We start from the raw sequence: 20,179 nt of genomic DNA, 5'->3' as shown, positions 1-20,179 counted from the left end.
GCCTAACAAGAGTGTTAATATTCAATGACCTCACCCCCACTGCCCTCCGTGGCAAAGAGTTCCAAAGCTGCATAACTCTTGAGAAAAAAGTCCCCACTTCTGTGTTTAAAGGGTGATCCTGATTTTTTAAACAGAGGAAGTATCCTTCCATGTCCAACTTGTCAAGACCATTCAGGATCTTATTCACTTCAATAAAGCCACCTCTCAATTTTCTGAACTCTAGTGGAAACCAGCTACTTCTATCTAAACTTTTCTCAATACTAAAGCTCTCCATCAATAGCTATATTCTGAAGAGGGGTCCAGACCCGAAACATCAGCTTTCCTACACTTCTGATGCTGCTTGGCCTGCAGCATTCATCCAGCTCTACACCTTGTTATCTCTTATCATAAATAGCTCAGTTGGTAGGAGAGAGTATTATAGCGTAACATAAAAACAACAGCTTGGGGACTGTTGTGGCACAGTGGTATTGACCTTACCTCCAAGCCAAGAGGTTCAAATCCCACCTACCCAAAGGTGCGTAATAACATCTGAACAGATTGTTTGGAAAAATATTTTAAAATTAGATCAAAATCTGAAAGAAAAATGCCTCAGTTGAACAGGATTTGTTTTAAGATAATGTGCAACATTTATTTAGCTTTGACTGTAATCTGTACCACCTAGAAGAATGATGGCAGCAGCTGCATCAACTGCCTGTAAGCTCCCCTCCAAGTCATAAGCCATCCTGAGCTGGAGTTATATTGCCATTACTTCACTGTCACTGGGTCAAATCCTGGCACTACCTTAAGAACATTGAAAGTGTACCTACACCAGATCAATAGCAGTTCCAGAAGGCAGCTCACCACCACTTTTTCAGAGGCAAATAGGGATGTCCAATAAATGTTGGCCTTACCAGAGCACGCAAAGCCTAAAAATGAACAGTTTCATTTCGGAAACCGTGTTGTTTCCTCCTTGCGTACAGTCGACTCTGCCTAAAGGCATAGCTGTAAATTTAGTGAGGGTGTATTTCCTCGCTGCATCTGAATGGATTTTTGGCTAGCGTTAACAGAGAATGGGAGAAATTTTGAGATTAACACTCATTTCACCATCTCCAGACAAATTATAGATTGATTCTTTCACTCTGCATGATGTGGCTCTGATGGCACTTGCCACTGTTCACCAGGCCACTGCTGGTTCAATGCCATGAATCCATCAGCCATTTAATACCTTGACATTGACAGGGGCAGCAATCTTTTCAGACTCACAGAAAGCAAAAAAAAAAATCAGTTATGTTCCTTCAACTTTGCAGTAATTTCTGTGTGGAAATACATCAGCTGGTGCAGAAAATGAATCTTTTCTTTAAAAAAGCAAGATGCTGCATGCTGTAATCGCCAACACAAATTACAGACCAGGGCTTTTATGTGTGAATTATACACTAGTGGGAGGTAAATTGTGTGGACATTCTAGCTGAGGAGTTGCAAGCACTTTGTGCAATTCTTTTCAGAAAGTTTCAGCAATTTTCACTTTTATTGCTTAGTTTGAATGACCACATTACAGAGAAGAGTGAATCACTGAGTGATTTACTGGGCTGATAAGAACAGTTCACATTGTGTAAAAGGGACACCCAGATTGGTTCACTGCTGTCTTCAATGGACAACTGCTTAATTGGTTTCACAGTCATCAAAGGGACACTTTTTTTGCCAATCAGAGATAGCTTTAACATTTAATAGTGAGCAAAAGCAGATAAAATTGTATAATGTTATCTAATGTCCAAGATTTTCTTTATTAAAAAAAGGTTTTTAAAAAAGTATACTCCTGAAGTATTTCCCTTCCTTTTTTCCTGCAATTTCTTCTTTTTCCTAGCCAATAAACTGATGCCAAGAAATGTACTGATGCGGGCGACTTCCACTGCTGATAAAATCTGCTTGTTCTTTACATATCCCGATGCAGAATTTCTTTCAAGTAGCAACAGTGTCAAATTGTAAACAGTGCTTAAAATAACAGCAGAGCAACCTGACACCTGAAGATCCAGATTGCAGGATGCAAAACTGAGCTAACAGATCCATATTTGACAAATATGGACAATAATGGGACAGGAATGTAAGAAAATAGATGGGCAAGCACTAATTCCCCATTGGGAAGTTGACTTTTGTATTCCTTAAAGTGGGTATCATCAGGCAACATTGAAAGTTGGATGGGATAGCATGTGTATTATTTTAACACATCTCTCATTGGGGTTTGCTGGTCCATTATTCTGTTATCACACTAGACTATGATTAAATTACTTAAAAGCTGTTTAGCATGCTAAATACTTCCTTGCCGCCAAACTGAATTTCTATTAAATTTGCAGGCATTCAATTTGTTTGTTGGAGTCTTTGGTGACAATAAAAAGCTGTCCCACACATACTCCAAAGTTACTTGTAGAGCTCAGTTTGAAGAAAGCCTTTGTGTAATTCTTTGTAGAAATATTTTTTCCCTTTTCTTTATTCTTTCACAGAATGTGGGTGTCACTAGCCAGGACTGTCCCCAGTTATCCTTGAGTTGATGTGGAGGTGCCACACTCTGAACTGCCAGTCTAGAGTAGGTACATCATACTAAAGGTATATCAAGATAGTTCCCAAGTCAGGATGATAAGGTGTAGAGTTGGATGAGCACAGCAGGCCAAGCAGCATCAGAGGATCAGGAAAGCTGACAGAAATGTTTCTGAAGAAGGGCTCAGACCCGCAATGTCAGATTTCCTGCTCCTCTGATGCTGCTTGGCCTGCTGTGTTCATCCATCTCTACACCTTGTTATCTCAGATTCTCCAGCATCTGAAGTTCCTACTATTTCCCAAGTCAGGATTGTGTGTGGCTTTCACATGGTCCAAAGATGTGCAGGCTGGATGGATTGGCAATGCTAAAAATTGCCCCATAGTGTCCACGGATGTGTAGGTTAGGTGGGTTAGCCGTGGCAAAAATCCAATGCAGGGCTACGGGGATGGGGTGGGATGCTGTTTGAAGGGATGGCACATGCTTGATGTGTCAAACAGCCTCTTTCTGTACTGTAGGAGTCGGAAAATTGAGCCTTTAAGGATGTAGTTCCTAGAGCTTAGAACATTGCAGCAGGCTCAAGCAACCAGAGGTCAGGGACAGAGTGGCAGTGTTCCAGACCCCCAACCTTCGTTTGGTGTCTCTAATATAAAAGGCAACAAGACTGAAAGAAGTAACATGTAAAACGTTTCTTTAGCTAGGTGGTGTGTTCTGGGTCTTGGTGAGGAGGGAGCTGATGATGAATGGACAACTGCCACACCTTGATTGCATGGGGAGTGTGGAAACATTAGGAGTGACAGAAAAGTGGATCAGGACAGACACCATTAACTGTTTTGTCTTTTACACTATACCTTTTTCTAAAAATACTTTGACAGGCATTTTCCAACACCTTTCAGTTCAGAGGAGTCACACCAATCTTTGAAAATTTAATATTTCCTCTCCTCAGATGCAGTCAGACCTGAGGGGTTTCCTCTAGCATCCTGTATTTGTTTCTGCTGCCACTCTACATCAGTGGTGGAGGGAGTAAATGTTAAAGGTAACGTGTAGGATGTCAGTTAAGCTGGGTGCATTGGCCTGGAATATGCTGAGTTTCTGGACAAGATTAGCTGACTGAGATTAAGTAATACCTGTGATATAAAACAGTTACATTAGTGTTTTCAACAGAACTTCCCTGAAGTACATTTATGCCATCCATTGCTGCTACTCCATGTAATAACTGCTGTCCTACAGTTAGAGCCTTAGAGATCTGCTGCACAGAAAAGGGCCCTCCAGCACTTGGATCATAGTCTTGTGCACTTGTGGTTGGGGTGGTTTGCCACCAACCTTAACTAGCTGGTAGTAATTGACATCATAGCTCAACAGTAGCAAATTTCACATTCTAAAGACACTTGCGAAAGAAGCTTCTCCTTGAAGTCACACTGGATTGGAGAGCAGTTATTAAGTGGCTATTGTATTTGTGGCCTTTAGCTATTTTGGAAATTAGGTACATCTTGCATTTGCACAGCCCTAAACACAAGTTCAGGATGTCACATAGCACATTTAGCCAATGAAACATGGTTTACTATTGTAGTGTACAAAACATGACAACTGACTTGCAAGCAAAAAACTCCCACCAACAAGATTATTACTAAATGGATCATCTGGTCATTATCAGGTGAGGGATACATGTTGACCTGGTTACTTCCATTTACCAAGAGAAATAATCTTTTAGACTGAGTGCAGCACATTGATAGCTTGAAGTCTGAAGGGGATTGCTCATATTGAATCCTACTGTTTAGAAATGAAGTCACCATATTTTATACACAAGGGCTGATATCTTCTTTGCTGTCAACCTTTTGATTGAAGTTCCAAAAAGACAGATGGCCTGTTTAAGATAAGTCATTGCCTGCTCCCATTACTGCAGCAGTGATTTACACAAAGGAAAAGTCAAATTCATGCTGGGAGATTTCAGGTCATTGGTTTCAACTCTGATAGTTATGGCAGCAAAAACTTTTTAAACTTAATACCTGTTCTATACTGATGTGAGTGGGGACAAATGCAAACTCAAATTGTAAAGACCATTTAACCATTATCTCTTCCTTCGATAACTGACCATCCCTCATCCCTTTTCAGAAGTTCTATGTAAATGAAGTGGGAAGTTGAAGCTTCTTAGAACGCAGGTACAATATTCTTACAATTTGTTAAGTTGTTTCAGTATTCAGACCCTCTCCTGTATCCTTGCCCTGCATAAAGATTGTCATTTGCCTCAGCAGTTCAGGAAGCTGTTCCATTTTCAGTTAGCTTGGTGCTTTTGTTAAATGACTGACTTGCTTGCTAGGAGGGCAGAGCAGAGTTGTCTGTGACAGGGTACTGTTGTGTGGTATAGTTGCAGGACATCTGCGTGTGAGGTAAACAGTTAATATTTCAACATCAGGTTCAGAACAGCCATATGCAGACAAAGCCAGTTGGACACATTTACAATTTCCATCAGACTTTAGTGTAACTCTTTGTGCACACTACCTCTAGACTGAGCCTCTGCCACATTATTACATGCAAACTGGTTTCTGTAGAACTCCTAAACAGGGACAGCACAAATGGTCCAACAAACCTGGAACTCAGCACCAATTGAGATTTTTCAACCCCCATCCAAGTTACAAAAAAGTGGTTCTGGAGAATCCCAGGACAAGATTCTCAAAAATCCAATTTGCCAAAACTATTGCACATTTCCAACCAAGGAACAAAATTGAGAGAGCGCCTATAAACAGTCTTAAAAATAAGAAACAAAAAAGGAAAAGGGATCCAAAGTCAGAAAACCTGTGTCCCAAAACATTAAAGAAAATGCAAGTCAGGTATTGGCACACAATATTGCCATTTACTCCAGTTTACAAGTCAGAGCTGTGGGCTCATTGTAGTAGTGAGCTTATCTCTGGGCCTGAAGGCCTGGGTTCAAGTCCCACCTCTTCCAAAGATGGGTCATTACAAGCCAGGACAGGTTGATAAAACCATCTACAAGGCAGAGCAACACAATCACCAGTGACAAGGCTTAGTACATACTGCAAAAATTTAAAGAAAAGCTAGCTAGCCAGCCAGCCGGCCATTTGATAATTGGGAAAATAAGTGTACCAATCTGAACAAGGGTGGAGTGCGCAGCACCAAAAAGGTCAGTAGTTAGAGCAGTCCTGATCTCAGACAATTTGAATGGGGCCAGTCCAACATATAGATTTGTTTAACAATCTAGTAAAGTACAGCTCTATGCTGATGTGTAATAAGCAATAAGTCATTAAAAGAAAAACCAATAAAAAAATCACCTTCACTTAGTGGGTAGTAGGAAGCCAAAGTATTATTGAAGAGTGTGCAAAAACCCAACCACCATAGTCACTCAAACCATGGAGCCACACAAATTATTCATGGTCCAAAATAAAACAACTTATTCAGTCCTTTATTGTACTTAAGTATTTGAAATGTTGGCTTTGAGACATTAACTGCAACTTGTGCCAGATATCAAACAATTCCAAGCACAAGTCCCAAGACTTTGTATTAGTAAGCAACCACAAAGCTAGGCTGGTGTCAGCTCTGTGGATAAATTCATTCATTCTCATCTTCCCAGAAGATCAGCAAGAAGTTCATGGGTTGGTCAGAGGAGAATCATCTTGGTCTTGAAGACGACTTGTTCAATTTGTGCCTGTAGGCTAAAGGCATCTGGCCGTTCTTGCAGATTAAATGCTAGCATGTCCCTTAGAAGTTTCTGGATATCTTTGTTCATTATCCTTTTATTATTGAAAGGTATTGGAAGCTCCAGTCTGGGATTCTCCACTAGTGCCTTTCCCACAGGGACCAGTTCATGCCCCTGAGAAAGGTATCACCTGCCAAAGCAACCCAAAACACCTCAGATTAGAAAGTTCTGATACCATCCAACACCCTTTTAATTGAAGTGTGAAATTTTACTTATTCCTTTTCTTGAAACAGAGCAAGTACAAGCATTGGAAAAAATGCCAGAGAGAGAGTCTGGTGTGGACAATAGGAGATGAAACAATCAGAAATTGTACAACATTTGAAATTTCAGGAAAAAAGATACAGCTTACAATTGAAGAAGTCAACTTGGCCTTGAGCGCTAGTGGGTCAGAATATTCAGAAAAAAATCTGTTTGGGGGGCACAGGCTGGAGAATGTAGGTGTTGAGATAGGTCCTTTGAGCACCTCAGTCATAAAGTAGTAGCTAGAAAAATGCAGATTATGAAGGCAGTGGTAAGTCAGAAGCAAGAGGTTTAAAAGCGCTTTTGGGTCTTGCAGCATCTGTGGAGAGATAAGTGTTGATCTCAGACATTCCACAAACAAAATCTGTGGATGCTAGAAGTCAAAAGAAATCTAAGAGGGAATAAAGTTAGTGTTTTGGGTCAAGTGACCCTTCCAGTTCTGAAGGACAGTTTCTGAACTCAAACATTAACTCACTCTCACCACAGATGCAGCCAGACCTACACAGTTTCTCCAACAATTTCTGTTTTGATGAATTGCAGTTTAAATTTGCAAGTGTTTTATTTTACTTTACTGAGTACTTTAATTTAATGCAGAGTTGCATCAATGGAGGTTTAGTGCATGGGTTGGAAGAATACCCCAAATCTGCAGAGGCCTGTTGCTTAGAGATAGCATACACAATGAAAAGAGCCACATGTAGTGAAAACATAGCATTAGATTCCATATGCAACTTGGTGACATCCAGTTCATCTCCATCACCAGCACTTGCACCACCATGGTCTTTAAACTGCCTGTACCATCCCCTACTGAGTGAGAAGTTTCTAAAGTAAATATAGAGAAAGCAGTATTTCTCTGTCCATTTTCTAACCACCAACTCAATCCTTTCCAGGAGAAAGTAAGACAGAACCTCAGTATCCTATTTAACCAAAATCAGAAGCTCATTTTGCAAATCAGTCACTAAAATTGCCATTTCAGTTTTTCTATGTTGGAACCCCTCATTCCAAATTAATGAAACAAACATAGGGATTGTTTTAAGCAGGCTCCTGGCCAACCACGTATATTCTATCCTCTACAGTTATCCAAACCTTTGCTACTCATGTCCAAACACTCATCCATTCAGTCATTACTCCTATAATCACAGGCTTGCCCTGGCTCCTGGCTTAATTTTTTCCCCCAACTTGACCTCTCCTCATCCAGGTGAGGTCCTACAACTCTAGGAAATCTGCTTTCTGCCAGTTGCAGGCTCTTAAGCCTCCAATTTATATAAAAAAACAACACCCACTTGTGGCCCTGACTTCAGCTGCCTAGGCCTCAAGCTCTGGAATTTCATTCCCAACCTTTCCATATTTCCCTGCTTGAAATCCACCCACCCCATTGTCTCCTTTAATGACCCACTACACTTTGTGCAGTGTCTTAGGACCCCCTTTTGTCTTTAAAACACTACATAACCACAAACCTGTTGGCCTGGTTGGTGCTCAGGTTGAGGTCCATTCCATGTAGATAAAAAGCCTACATGCAGTGGAAGGCAATATTTAAGGCCCAACGTGTCACCTTGGCATATCAAATATATTTGCAGAGTTCTGACATGCACCTGGTAATAACACCCCACCCAAACACCACTCACTCACCTAACTGTTCCTTCTTGACCTCAGCATCTCTAAAGGTGATTCTCTCAATAATGGCCCAGAACATGATCCTGAGGGCAAAGATGTCAACTTTGGCAGAGTACTGTCCCTCCCAGAGTTCTGGTGCCATGTAGAAATCAGAGCCACATGCTGTTGATGTTTGCCTTTGATTTACACTGCCTTTGCTCTGGCACATTTTACTCAAACCAAAGTCAGCAACCTGGAATACAAGAGAGAAAGGAGCAAAGGACATGGAGTCAATATCTCTCACTCGTTAACTACCATGCTGCTCATGTTTAAAGAACAAATTTCTCCAAGCATTTATTGGACTTAATGCAGAAACTAATTCTTTGACCAGATACCAAGAGTTGGGTGATGGGGATCTGTGGGACCCAGTAGTGTTTAATTATTTATTTTAAAATGAAGGTGGCCTTGCTGCTATAGGAAGCATGTGGTGAAACTTGAACGGGTTCAAAGATTTAAGGAAGTTGGCAGATGGGAGGGTTTGAGCTACAGGGAAACACTGAATAGGCTGGGGCTATTTTCCCTGGAGTATTGGAGGTTGAGGGGTGACCTTTATGGAGGTTTACAAAATCATGAGGGACATGGATAGGGTAAATAGGTGAGGTCTTTAACCTGGGGTAATGGAGCCCAAAAGTAGAGGGCATAGGTTTAGAGGCAAGGAGAGAATATTTTAAAAAAGAAAAAGGACCCAAAGGGCAACTTTTTCAGAAGGTGGTGCTTGTATGGAATGAGCTGCCAGGCAAAGTGGTGTAGGTTGGTACAATTACAACTTTTATAAAGGCATCTGGATGGGTACACGAATAGGAAGGGTTGAGTGGGGGAAAAACACGGGGCCAATGGGACTAGATTAATTTAGGATCTCTGGTCAGCATGGAGTTGGACTGAGAGTCCATTTCAATGCTGTACAGCTCTATAGTTGTAAGATTCATTCTTCTTGAATATAGTTAGATCTTGAATTTGTACTCAGATATTTAAACAGATTCAGGATTTTAGCAGATGGGCTTGTGATTTAAGCTACTAGATTTCATGTTATGGACGAGTGAAGCAAAATGGAGGGGAACAGTTTCAGGATAGAAATAGCAGATCCATGTTGGCGTTTAACCTTCTATGAGGAGTGCTTGGTTCTTAAACCCCCTTGTTCTTTCCATCACCCATCTAATCCAGTTTAGAATACTGTCAGTCTGCTTCAACAGTTAACAGTTAGTGAATTTCAGACTCAATTAGCCAGTACCAAATCTGAACGTTTAGCTTTTCAACCACATTTTTTTCTAAATACAAAGTTAATGTGTACAAACAGTGGTGACACAGCAGATTAACACCACCTCAACCTCCAGTGAGGACTGAAAAGCAGCACTGATTTCCAGCATCTGTAAACAAAGGGCTGGCAACCTTGGGCATTTTTATAATTAAAAACTACGTTTAGTTCTTCAGTTCCTTTGCTTGTCCTGACAAAAAAAAAATTGTCCGTCATACATTGAGTGCTCACTCAATGCTAACAATCAGCTAAAACAAACATTTACTGCTAAGCCAAAAAAGTAGATACAGCAGAAAATTGAATCCAAAAATCAGAACAATTACAACACAGGAGGAGCTACTGAGCAGTTGCCTAAAGAAAGTGTTTTATTCACTCATGGCACATGGGTTTTGCTGGCTGGACCAGAATTTATTGTTTGTCCAAGTTGCCCTTGAAGGTGGTGGTGAGCTGCCTTCTTGAACTGCTGCAGCCCACATGCTGTGGGTTGACCCACAATGACATTAGGGAGGGAATTTCAGAATCTTGACCCAGTGACCGAGAAGGAACGGTGATATATTTCCAAGTCAGGATGGTGAATAGCTTGGGGGCTTGGAAGTAGCAGGAGGCTGCATTCCCACATATCTACTGCCCATTACCTTCTAGATGGAAGTAGTCGTGGGTTTGGAAGGTGCTGTCTGTCCAAGGGTCTTTGGTCAATTTCTTCAGTGCATTTTGTAGATAGAAACTGTGTACTGAGCATTGGTGATGGAGGGAGTGGATGCAGTGCCAAATCAAGTGGGCTGCTTTGTCTTGGATGGTGCCAAGCTCAATATTGCTGCAGTTGCACCATCCAGGCAAGTGGGGAGTATTCCATTACACTCCTGACATGTTAGAACATTGAACAGTACAGGCCCTTCAGCCCACGATGTTGTGCTGTGGAATATTCCTAATTCAAAAATAAAATAGCCTAACTTACATTCCCCTGAATTCACTGCTGTCCATGTGCATGTCCAGCAGTCGCTTAAATGTCACTAATGACTCTGCTTCCACGACTACCACTGGTAAACTATTCCATGCGCTCACAACTCTCTGGGTGAAGAACCTCCTTCTGACGTCTCCTCTGTACCTTCCTCCGAGCACCTTAAAACTATGACCCCTCGTAGCAGTCAATCCTGCCCTGGGGAAGAGTCTCTGGCTCTATCCATGCCTCTCATTACCTTGTACACCTTGATCAGGTCACCTCTCTTCCTCCTTCTCTCCAGAGAAAAGTCTGAGCTCAGTCAACCTCTCCTCATAAGAGAAGCCCTCCAGTCCAGGCAGCATCCGTGTGGATGGCAGACAGGCTTTGGAGGAAAGGGGTTATTTGCTGCAGTATTCCTTTCTTATATCACTTAGTGAACTGAATTGGCTGAAGACTGTCTGCTGTCGACAACTACTAGAAGAGACTGAGATGGGTCACCCAGTCAACACTCCTGGTTGAAGATGGCTGTGAATACTTCAGTCTGTTTTGCACTGATACTGGGGCTCCTCCATCATTGAAGAGGAGGATCTTTGTGGAGCTCTCTTCTCCAAATATTTGTTTAATTGTCCACGACTATTCATAACAGGACGTGTGACAGGACTGCAGAGCCTAGATCTGATCTGGTGGTTTTGGGATAATTTAGTTATCACTTGCTGCATACACTGTTTGGTGTGCAAGTAGTCCCCTTTTAGGGCTTAACCAGGTTGAGACCTCATCTTCAGGTATGCCTGGTGCTGCTCCTGGCTTGATGGTACTGATCCCATCCCCACAAAGACAATCCCATTCTCCCTCCAAACCTAACTGAGATTAACCGTCATTTCCCTCCCACCCACACCCCCCCGTAACCTCAGATTAAAATATATACTCAGATTTGTGGCCTCTTCACAATAACATCCTTGCTCCAGGTTTAAGACAGCCTGATCATTGCCCTTCAGCTTTTTTTAAAAAAAAACCACAAAAGGCACCCCCCCCCCCCAACCCTATCTTTGCAACTTCATTTTTGTTCCTCCTTATACTTTAATGTCTCATCTGAGCCCAGTTCCACTTCCAATACTTAGCCCCTGAGGATGTTGAGGTTCTGTGAACGTTGCTTCCTGGAGCTTGAATGCAAACTCCCTATTGAGATTCACAACAAGAGCAGGATCCTAGATTAGACTGCTTGCACACCAGTCTTTAAACTACTGATATTTTCATCTAAAAAAGTGACCAGATAGTTACATCTGCTGCATGGTCAGTCTAAAGAAGCTATTACAGCCACTATACAAAAGTTAAGTCTGTCTCAGCTAGCTGATTGCAAGCTGGTCAATGAATTTCCTTCCAAAATTGTAACACTTTAAAATGGTAACCATTAATAACTTTTCAATAAGACCCACTGTAAAATCTACACCACTTAATGTGTCAGAATATTCCACTTTTTAATTATGACAACATTGGATGTTTAAAATTGTACTGATTTGTCAAGGTTTGCAATATATAAAGAGAGGATTGTCAGATCTAGCCTAAGTAAATAAAAAGTGTGGCTTGAAAAGCTTGTGCCAGAGTAAGCAAAGATAAAGTTATTTGCCAGCTGATTCTGCAACAATTCAGGTTAAAAATGTGCATTTAAAAAGGTGAAAATGCCGAGAGCGAGAGCGAGAGCGAGAGCGAGAGCGAGAGCGAGAGCGAGAGCGAGAGCGAGAGCGAGAGCGAGAGCGAGAGCGAGAGCGAGAGCGAGAGCGAGAGCGAGAGCGAGAGCGGGCTTTTCAGGATTGGCCTGGGGCTACAATGGAGCAGGATTATGCACTAGCAACAGATCTGTTAATACAGCTCAGGAGAATTTCAATGCTGGGTGCATTTTAAACAGATTTAATTTCACGAGGTCAGACATTTTTAGAAAAGAAAAAAGGGTGAAGGCAGAATTACATTTCAGGTTCAAGATTGCGAGGTTTCATCCTAATGGGAAAATTAGATACTAATCAGCAGCTGAGGTCTGAATGGATAATAGGTAATGGTGTCAGTAGGTTAGTGACACCATCCTTAAAAGCTGGAGTGAATCCTCAGAAAGAAAATGACTTCATTTATACGTTATTCACAAGGTCATAGGTTCAATCCCATCTAGACAGGAAGATGCATAATCTCTGGACTGAAACTCTGCATTTTGGAGATCCAGTCACCACATTGACAGTGCTGGATGTAAGAGATACTGCTGCATTATTGCAAGAGAAAGATATCATTTCATTGGAGGCAGTTCAAGACAGTTCACTAGGAATGATCCCTGGTACGGACAGATTGTATTATGAATAAAGGCCAAAGAGGTTGGGACTCTACTCCATGGGAGTTAATCTTGTTGAAACAAAGATGATTCTTAAAGGGGCTTGAAAAGGGTAAATGCTGAGGATAGTTCCCCTCATGGGGAAATTTAGGATTGGGGGCATAGTTTCAGAATAAAAGGGGCAGCAATTTGGGACTGAGATAAGGAAGCACTTCTTCCCTCAGGATGGAGGGATTTTAATCTCCTGGTCATAGAGTCCTTGTGTATAAGGAGGGTTGAGATACAGATTCTTGATCAGCAGAGGCATCAAGGGTTACAAGTAAAGGGCAGGAAGGTGGTTGAGAAATGTCAGATCGGCTATAATCTGATTAGTGGAACAGACTTGAATGGGCTGAACAGCCATCTCTTGTCCCTGTTTCTTCTGGTCTCATAGGAAGTGGATATCTCAACAGCCCAGAATATTGATACTTCAACATGGCAAACACAAATTGTTTGGTCACTCATGTCATCTAAGAGTGTTTTGCACACAGATTATTTTTCATAATGTAAAGTAGTGCATTTACACTTTATTGGTTGTGAAACTCAGTCTGGAAACAGCCTTCAGTCTAGCCTGTCCATACTGACTATAATCCCACTTAACTGCACTTAGCCCATATCCCTCCAAACATTTCTTCTTCATGTATATATTTAAAGTGTCTTTTAAACCTTGCAAAAAAAGGTATCCACATTTACTACTTCATCTAGAAATTCATTCCAGAGAACAGTGTAAAGAGAGAAAAAAGGTTGCCACATGATCTTTCTCCTTTCACTGTAAAGGAAGAAGGTGTCCCCTAATCTGGAAATACCCCACCTCTAGGAATAAGAGACCTTTTCTATAAAATCACAAGGGGTATAGGCATTTACAAAGTCACCCCTCAACTTCCTACACTAATGAAAAAAGAAAGTCCCAGCTTCCCCTTGTAACTCGAGCCCTTTACTCCCAGCATCATCTTGCTAAATCTTTTCTGAACCATCTCTAGTCTAATAACATCCCTACTATAACAGGGCAACCAAGACTAGACCATACTGCAGAAGATGTCTTACCAATGTTCTGTACAACCTCAACAGGACATCCCAACTCCTAGACTGTCAGAGTAATGACAGCAAGTGAGCTACACACTTTAACCACCCTATTTTTGTGATACAAACTTCAAAGAATTATGTTCTTGAACCCCACAGTCACTGTTCTACCACTCTACCCAAGGTAAAGCCATTAATTGTATGAGTCCTGTCCTTGTTTAACAAGGTGTAATCCCTTGCATTTATCCAAATTAAACTCCATCTGCCATTCCTCAGCCCATTGAGCTAATTGATCAAGATTCCTTTATAATCTTAGATAACCTTCTTCACTATCTACTATAATCACCAATTTTGGTGTCATCCATAAACTTACTAACCATGCTTTCTATATTCTCATCAAAACTCATTTTTATATAAAGGGGCAAACAAAAAGACCCAGCACCATCATCCTAAAGTCACAAAAAGGAGGGGCATTCAAGAGGACATGGCCTTCAGATCCAACTTATGATTCAGTGTGCAGGAATATGAGGACAGAGACTGGCATTAGGTAACAGAACCTGCACAAACACTGTGGGCCAAGTGTAACATAACAGCTGAAGCACCAATACAAATATGCAATTACTCTTTTGCATAAAGAATAACCTCAACTCCTCACCTTTAGAAGAGGTCCAGTTGGAGTGTTGGCAATGAGGACATTGTCTGGTTTGAGGTCTCGATGGATGATCTGGTTGAGGTGCAGGAATACCACAGCAGCACTGAGCTGTTGTATGAAGTGATTGTTCATCCTGCCATCAGCACATCTGCTCAGTAAGTAGTCAGTCATTCAGATTGCCCCCATCACAGAACTCCATCACAAACCACAAAACACAGGACATCCTAGGGTCAAAGCAACACTTTCCCTTCAGGTAAGTCTCAATCAGGAGAGAATGGCTGTCCGATTCCCACAGAGCCTTCTTGATCCTCTGGGTGATCCCCTCCTTTTGCAGGATGCACTCACGAAGCCAGATCACATTTTGGTGTTTCTTCTTCACACTGCTCAGTGCCCAGAACTCCTGCAGAGCCAGTTCTGAAGATTCAGGAGAGTTGCACAACACTTTCTTCACAGCAACTTTAACTTGGCTCTTGCAGTGTCTTGCTTCATACACAGTCCCATAACTCCTTTGGCCAAGTTCCCTAATGATCTCATAGTGGCATGGCTTCTCCATCTCAAATCTAGTGCTTCACCTAGCTACCTCCCACTCATATCACCACCAACTCCTGAAACTCAACTGTTTTAATCCTGAAAACACCACCACTAAATTAAGCATATTATAAGAAAATGAAACCACAGGTTGAAATTTAACCTTCCATCACTCAAGTATCTGTGGGAAAAAGCTTTGTTTCCAGAAGTAGCTATGGTTAAATACCTCAAACACTAGCTTATCTAATAAACATGGGACAATAACATAAAACACTTTCATACACATTGTACTTTTAAAATATCCCCCAACTCTTTTAAAAGTTCATATCATCTTTCAACCAAGTTCCTGAACCTTTCTTCCATCTTGTATTTTTGTGACTCGCTCCCTGTCTTAAAAAGGTTCCACCTGACCCTCATTGTCCAATAGTACAAACTCATTTTTGATTGGTTGGGAACCAATTGCAAGAATTGTTTTCCATCCAAAAGGGAGTCAAAACATTATAATTAACTCTTATGATACAAAGGTATTGTCCTTACCTCTGTGCTGGATTCATATCTATAAGGAAAATTCGAATGTGGTTCTTCACCAATCTGGGACATAAACCCAAACGTTGTAGGCCAAAAGTAAAGAACTGAAAATGCTGGAGATTTGAAATAAAAACAGAAAGTGCTGGAGAAATTCAGCAGCTCTGGCAGCATCTGTGCAGAGAGAAAGAGTTAACAGTTTGAGTCTAATGTGATTCTTTTTCAGTGCTCTTCAAATACCATCCTTTCCCAGTTGTTCTCAATTCTGTTGAAGGGTTACTGGACTCAAAATGTTAACTCTGTTTTCTCTCCACAGATGTTGCCAGACCTGCTGAGTTTCTCCAGTGTTTTCTGTTTTTATTACTGAAAAATTGTGCTGGATTTGTACAGGTCTGGATAATATTCCTAAGAATGTCACATTTGGTAACGGAATTAGAGAGAATGAAACTCCAGTGTTTTTGGGAACTTTATTTAAATTTAAGTAAGAGCCTGCCATGAACCTGTTGAAGTAGTGGTAAGGCTGGTTGTCCAGAAGCTGTTTATATCAGATGTGATCTCAGAACCAATTGTCACTTAATTCCGTATATAGCCAATATTTAATCATATTAAATTCAGTTCATTTGGTATGAACTAGAATATTAGTGGAATTACACTTAAATTTTCTATCAGGTTTGCCCAATCTGTTCATTATCACTGACACTGGTGAAACAATCTTCGAAATGTTACTCAAAGTAACTATCAGTTCTCTTAAAGACCTTATTAAATTTATCTTTACGTGCCACACTATTCATATTCTGAGTCACCATAGTTAGAATTTAGACTGAGTTTGTGATTAATAATCAATTTACAAGGGATCTACCAACCAACAAGTTTGAGGACCACCATTATAGGTAACACTGCAGTTACAATGTGCCAATGGTGGGAGAAATGGTTACTGAGGCTAATGACTGTTCTGAAGAACTGGCGCAGACAGATTTATAAAATGAGGTGCGATGAACTTATGGGACACCATAGTTTACATCCACATTTCACTGAGTTTGCAATCTCCACTTGGTCACAAGGGATGGATGCAGAATGAAAGTGTGGCTGTGCCATGATTATGGCAGGAAAAAGGGAGGAAATGCCAAACAAATTGTCCTTATAACTGAGAAGCGAGCCTCCTGTAGGTCTTCAGCAGTAACATTATAAAACATTCTACACTTACTACCTAATACTGCTCATTATTGGGTAACAGTACCTATAGTTTTGTGACAATGATGTGCTGAGAGAGAAGTTCTATGTCTTTGGTCCTGAGCTTGCACAGCTTGATTGTGTGTGGCACAATGATGAACACTCCAAGTCTCAGCCAATGATCTGATCAATCAGTATATCTTATTAATACGATTTGGAAGGGTACCCTTGATAGGCCCTAACTTCTCATATTGAATCTTGCAACACAGAAGGAATCTTTTCAAAAAAATCGTATCTTTGTAAACCCAAGGTATTATATCAGTCCTATTCTTCCTGATCTTTCCAAATGGCTTATTTCAACTAGTCCTGCTGCCATTGAATTGTTCTGCAGCATACTAATTTCCCATAGTTCCCTGCAATACTGATTTCAACAGCCCAATGATAGACAAACTAAAAGTGGTATTTCAGTTGGTGACTAGTGAAATGATTATTTGATTTCTTTCCCTTTGATGGGCCACCCACCCTCCTGGTCTGCCCTGAAGCTCCTGCACATTTTTACTACCTGTTGTTCTCTTCCTTCAGCAAAACCTTCACAAAGTTCAGAGAAATCACAGGCAATTGGGATCATGATATCTGGTTAAAAAGGTCTGAATTTACCCCCTTTCTCAGTTTTAACAGCATATGGTTCCTATTTGTACTTCTATTCTGGTAGATCAGCAGCAAATGGTCTTTTGTCCAGCACACACATTTATACATTGAATAATCCTTTCTAATCTGACTGCTGCAACAATCAAAATTGTAGTTTCCTACAGGCTGCAGCTATCTCATGCAAAATTCAAAGTGCATTAATGGTGTGATGGAATTACGCCATTCCTCCCTCTGTAGGCTTCTGAAATAACTCCATGTCATTTAAGATAACAAGGTGTAGAGCTGGATGAATACAGCAGGCCAAGCAACATCTTAGGAGCAGGAAAGCTGACGTTTCTGGCCTAGACCGTTCAACAGAAATGGGGTGGGGGGGTGGGAAGGGGGTTCTGAAATAAATAGGGAGAGAGTGGGAGGTGGATCGAAGATGGATAGAGGACAAGATAGGTGGAGAGGAGACAGACAAGTCAGATTTCAGTTTTCTCCCATCGTCCAAGGGTGTGCAGATTAGGTGCATTGGTCATGTTAAATTGCCCATTGCGACTAGGAATGTGCAAACTAGGTGGATTAGCCATGGGAAATGCAGGCTTACAGGATGTAGGGAGGTGGGATGCTCTTCAGAGGGGCAGTGTGAACTTGATGGGAAGAATGAACTGCTTCCACTCTGCAGGATTTTTGGGTGTGTACGCAACATTCCTTCTAGACTGTGTGACCTGTGCAGCTTCTGTGATGTTCCATGCATATCAATTGGTGTGCCTTTGATGCAACTCTTAGTTTTAATTTGGTAAGCAAATTTCACATAGCACCCAAATTCAGTCAGGAAAAGGTTGAAATGCATCAAATGTCAAATCAAAACATTGCTATGAAACCATAATATCCAGAAGAAAGTTGGATTATTTTATTCAGATTGTGTTTGCAGACTGTTCTTAGAGCGTTAAGAGAGACAGTCCTGTAGTTAAATTTGTTTCAATGGTACTGATGTCATCTTTCTCATAAAAAAAGGACAAGTACATGTGGAATGCTGGAAAGTATAAAGCAAGACTGAAGCATTTGTAGAACTGTTCAGTACTCCTCTAGAAATTACTGCACAGTGAGTAAAACTGATGACAAACCTGCATGTTATCCTGCTTTCACTAATTCAGTGGGACATCATTTCAATAATTCACTAATTCAATGCCATCTTGAATGCCTCCATTGACTCTACCTCCATCACACTTCCAAGCAGTGCATCCCAGAACCAAACTACCAAACCAACTATGAAGAACTTTTCTCACAACACATTTGCAATATTTGTAATTCATTTTAAATCTTAGTCCTTATGGTCTTGATCCTTTTACCAGCAGCAATCATTTCACTCTATCTGCTCTATCCAGACCTCTCATGATTTTGAAAACTTCAATCAGATTTCTTTTTAACCTTCTCTTTTCGGAGAACAGTCTCAACCACTCCTATCTATCTTCATTACTTAATGAACTTTATTTTTAATCTCTGGAATTGTTTTTTGTAAATGTCTACTGCACTCTCTTCAAGACAGGAATTAGAGCTGTTACTTGTAGAGATTTTGGATCCGGCCACTTGCTGGTGGTCAGAGATGGTTTGTAAATGTGCTTTAATTAGTAGCTGTATAATTGTGAAGATTGCACTCAATTTGCCCATTGATGGGAGGTGCCTTTGCTGGGGATGGTTTGCCATATCCAATGATTCTGGATCAACCAGTTGAGACTGTGGAAACTGAAGTTCTTCGAACAAAGGAAAATCTGTCACCCAATCCTACAAATAGTTTTCTAAGCATTCTTCCCCGTCTTAAAGCCCATCTCCCACATAACATGAATCACATGGGCTTTATATACGGTTAGAAATACTGTTTGGATATTTGTTAGATCCCAACTCTGTTTTAAGTTGGAAGCAAATGTTCAATCTGAAGTTTAACTGGTCACAACATGACATTCTTGATACCTTTCTGGTACTTTGATGATAAAGTATATCCAATAACCACTATGTTATTGTCATTGAGGACTGATCTTGAATAGAAGTTCATAAAATCATGAAGGGCATAGATAAGGTGAATAGCAAAGTTCTTTTCTCTAGGGTGGGGGAGTTCAAAACTAGGAGGTGTATTTTTAAGCTGAGAGGAGAAAGATTTAAAAGGGACCTGAGGGGCATCTTTTTCACACAGAGGATGGTTTGTAAGAGGAATGAACCACCAGAGGAAGTGGTAGATGAATGTACAGTTACAACATTTAAAGACATTTGGACAGGCACGTGGATAGGAAAACTTTAGAGGAAAATGTGCCAAATGTCATTAAGTGGGACTAGTTTAGTTTGGGAAACTTAGTTGGCATGGTCAAGTTGCACCAAATGGTTTGTTTCCAGGCTGTATGACTCTATAACTCCATGTGAACCCCTTACACCTTCATTCCAACAAATAAATCAGCACCTTTCTTTAATCCTTAAGACCCCTCACCAAGGTCTGTTGTTAAGAATACATCAAAACAGATCATATGAACACTTTAATCTTATGCTAAATTAAAAACATTGTCCAAAAATATAGTAATCTTAAGAATCTCATACCCATCCCTAAAAGATGAAAAGATGATGATGATTTTTCAAAACCATGACATTTGTTATTCTGAACACTTGACCCACAAACATACTGTACACAGCTCGAATAAGATTGAGCTCAAAACTTAAATAAGTTTCACCTTCAGTTATGTGTCACAGTGAATCTCTCTTGAGTAAATTTTACAGTGCTTCCACGTTCTAGGTTGAAGGATTTCCCAATTGATTCTGAATGGGGAGTTTTGTCAAGACTGACAATGACACTGACAGATAATTCCTGTGATTTTCAAATTCCATTAGGTATGAGCTGTAAATCAAGACAGAATCCTTCATCATAAATCCTTTCCTCAACTAATCTATGTATTTGCTTTCGTGCAGAACCAGATAATATATTATTAATAGGATGTTGACTTTTAAACACAGGGCTGGA

At 40.7% G+C, this 20,179-nt stretch overlaps 1 pseudogene; it reads right to left on the bottom strand.

Moving 5' to 3' along the window:
- Nucleotides 1-6,119: 6,119 nt before the first annotated feature.
- Nucleotides 6,120-14,875, bottom strand: LOC125452649 (serine/threonine-protein kinase PDIK1L-like; annotated as a pseudogene).
- Between the last annotated feature and the right edge of the window lie 5,304 nt (nt 14,876-20,179).

The sequence above is a fragment of the Stegostoma tigrinum genome, chromosome 4 (assembly GCF_030684315.1).
Source record: "Stegostoma tigrinum isolate sSteTig4 chromosome 4, sSteTig4.hap1, whole genome shotgun sequence".
Classification (NCBI taxonomy): Eukaryota; Metazoa; Chordata; class Chondrichthyes; order Orectolobiformes; family Stegostomatidae; genus Stegostoma; species Stegostoma tigrinum.
This window is presented reverse-complemented; position numbering and strand designations above follow the sequence as displayed.